General features: G+C 44.0%; 1 protein-coding gene across 1 annotated transcript in view; it reads left to right on the forward strand.

The window, feature by feature from the left end:
• Nucleotides 1-2,131: 2,131 nt before the first annotated feature.
• The window catches only part of LOC101858400 (brorin), a 32,701-nt gene continuing 31,613 nt past the window's right edge, over nt 2,132-3,219 (forward strand). Inside the window, exon 1 of the mRNA XM_005095619.3 lies at nt 2,132-2,378. The gene's annotated coding sequence lies outside the window, so the exon portion shown is untranslated. The remainder of the gene's footprint in view (nt 2,379-3,219) is intronic.

Raw genomic sequence — 3,219 nt, forward strand, 5'->3', positions numbered from 1 at the left:
CCACACACACATACACACTTCAATGAGGGGCTCTCGTGGTCTGGAGGTTTAGGTATTTGCCTCTCATTCAATAGGTTCCGGGTTCGAATCCGGATAGCGAAGGAACATTTTCTTACCTAAATTTTTCTCCTTTCACCTCCGTTCCTGCTCTCCAACAATGTTCTGTCGTCTGCTTTCGTCTCCACTTTCTGCCCCCACCGCCTCACCTCCTTTGCCCCTCCTCTGGGCTCCTATCTCTTTCTGCAGCCTTTTTACTGCAGCTCCTTGGCATCTTCTTACTGTTATCTTTCAGCCACGCCCCTGATCTTATGGTCGGTGAGATCTAAGACCTAGCCTTTTCGGATAAGGGCGAAAAATCTCGGAAGTTCCGTGAGCAAGCTGCACATTGTTGTTTACGATCCCTTGGTGGTCCAAAAATCGACAGGAGTAGGTTTCTGCGCCACCCGGGCAAAATATTTAAAATTTCCCATCAAAATGTTTAATGTCCCGCGCGCTCATACCTTAAGCAGTTGCGAGCGCCGTAAAACACTTACCGAAAATAAACCAACCCCCCTCCTCACACACACACACACACACACACACACACACACACACACACACACACACACACACACACATTTCAATGTAATGCGGTGTTTGTGTTTACACATACAGGAGAAGAGTGGACGAGTTATTCCCCATAAGATAATGCCAAATTCGGGTTTGATCGTGACGAGCATCTGGCCATGACTGTTGGTATTATTGCGTCGGCAATAACTTTGGGAGACACTCGCCGAGCAATAATTTAGGACGGTGAGCATCTCGCGGAGCGTCTTGTCGAGAAATTTAAGGTGAATCCTGGCCGCTTGCCGAGCCAAGAAACATAGCGGCCGAGTAAAAATTTTTCACGTCGACAAATTCGCCGACCATGCAGACCATCTTGCCGACCCGTCGCCGAGTAATTCGGAGTGCAATGTAAAAATATCTAAAGAGTGTGTGTGTGTGGGGGGGGGGGTTTAAAATGTTTGTACTAATTCCTTTAAAATGTATGTGTCTCATATTATGACGATGAATGCGTACATCGGAGGCATAATAACGTTAGTAGATGGTCGATTTGTAGATGATGGCAAGGACAGTAGTGTACGGTGCGTTTATATGGTGAGGGTGCGAAGGTTGCCGTGTCACGGCACATGCTCGTCGTGTCAACTTTTGCACGCCGTGCTTGAGTAACTTAGACTCCTCGTGCTACATTTTTTTACGCGACGAGCAATAATTTAACCCTCAGAGTATGAAATTTAACACGGCAACCATTCAGATCTCGTCGGCGTGTCACTGTAACTCGGCAAAGTATTCAACTTTGCACGCCGAGCCATTTCTGACACCCCCTGAATCCTCTCCGAGTTTTCCCCGAGTCCTCCCCGAGTCCTCCCCGAATTTTCCCCGAGCGAGTTATTGACTCGGCGACTCATTTTTTGTTCGGAGAAAATTTTAAGCATGTTTGAAAATTCCGGCAAGCTTCTCGTGTAATAATTTCACACCGTGAGCATGAAATATCACTCGATGAGGGCGGCCGATTGCTCGGCTGAATGTATCCAGAGTAGCCCCGACCTGCTGGACTTAGAAATGTGGTCTTACTTGGCTTCATTACTCCTGTATGTGTGAACATTGCATAAGCTTGTAGAGTTCCTCCCAAGACCGTCTTGACGTCTCTTCATGCTTCTCGAAAAGTATTCACCTCCCTTTAGGAACGTGTTTCAAATGCATGCGTAAAGTGGTGTTGAAGGAAATTTGTCAACATTTTGATGTTTCAAGTGCGTACTGTAAACCCTCTATTATTCTTAAAAATCTACTCTATGTTAACATGAGAGAAAACGTGCCGGAACCCCAGTTTGCGGTAACCTACGGGATATTAGATTCTGCTGGTCACACCCCTTTTAGACCCACTGCACGCTGCAAAGATCTGAGAAGATGAAACAAAGAGATTTGTTTTTTAATCGAGTTTTAAAACCGCGACCAGACGAAAGTGAACAAGCTATAGACAATAGACGTCTCCACATCGAAAGTCTCATAAACGCACTCGCCCGTCTGTTGGACTGCGCTGGTTCTTTCCCTCAACGCTCGGCGTTCCAGAGTGGGCACACGCAGCCCCCGTTCGTTTACGTGGGTAACGTCAATGCCACAAGCTCTTCTACTGTACCTCTGTCCAGATTCCAGATACACGCACTTTTCGCACAACAAGGAAATTACGGAATGTTTCTCTTCATCTCTTCCTGGATATAGATTCTACGCACTTTTCGCCCGAGGAAATTACGAAATTTTTGTCATTTTCAGGAGGAAATTACGAGATTTTTTTGTGTGGGGATTTTTTTTTCTTTTTCTGACGCGGTAAAAGCTAGCAGGTAAGGCTTCATATTATTCTTAGATTTTTTTGTTTCGTTTTTTTTTTCAATTCCAAATATTGAATTTGTTGTTGCCATAGGTGGTTGTGTTGGTGGTTTTGTTGTTGTTATTTTTGTTGTTGTCTTTGCTTTAGTAAATGTTGTAGTTGTTGTCGTTTGGTGGTGGTAGTGGTGGTGGTGGTAGTGGCAGCGGTTTAAATGTTGTTGTTGTTGTTGTTGTTGTTGTTGTTGTTGTTACTGTCGCCGTTGCTGCTGTTGTGGTTGTTGTAGATATTGTTTGCTGCGGGTGGTGATGGCATTGGTCACTTAGTTTTTAAAGATCTTTTATGGGTATTTTTTGCGGTTTTTGTTTCTGTTGTTGTTCTTATTGATGTTGTTGCTGCTGTTGCTGCTGTTGTCGTTACAGACTTTTCTCAAATTCCAAAAGCAGATGCACGTCGAAGAATATTGTACCGAATTATTATTTTTTAGCTGACATTTTAAAACTTGACTTTTCTTTTAAATGTAGATCTAGGTGTTTTAACCCCCCCCCCTCTTAAACTGACACAATTTAGGCCACACAGAGGTGAGCTTCCGACCCTACATATCAAGGACAACTGGTGCTGAGAGGTATACACAATCCCAGCAGAAAGACCGAGATACTCTATTAAAAAATTCTCAGGTCTTTTGTGAGCGAAAACGAAGTGCCTAAGCGCAAGTCACAGACGTCGGCGAACTAGTTCCGTTTCTCAACAATGAACTAATACAAAACAACGCATGGTAATGAATTGGGGTAAATGCAGTAACATCTATCTATCTATCTATCTATCTATCTATCTATCTATCTATCTATCTATCTATC

Source organism: Aplysia californica, unplaced genomic scaffold, assembly GCF_000002075.1.
Source record: "Aplysia californica isolate F4 #8 unplaced genomic scaffold, AplCal3.0 scaffold00109, whole genome shotgun sequence".
NCBI lineage: Eukaryota > Metazoa > Mollusca > Gastropoda > Aplysiida > Aplysiidae > Aplysia > Aplysia californica.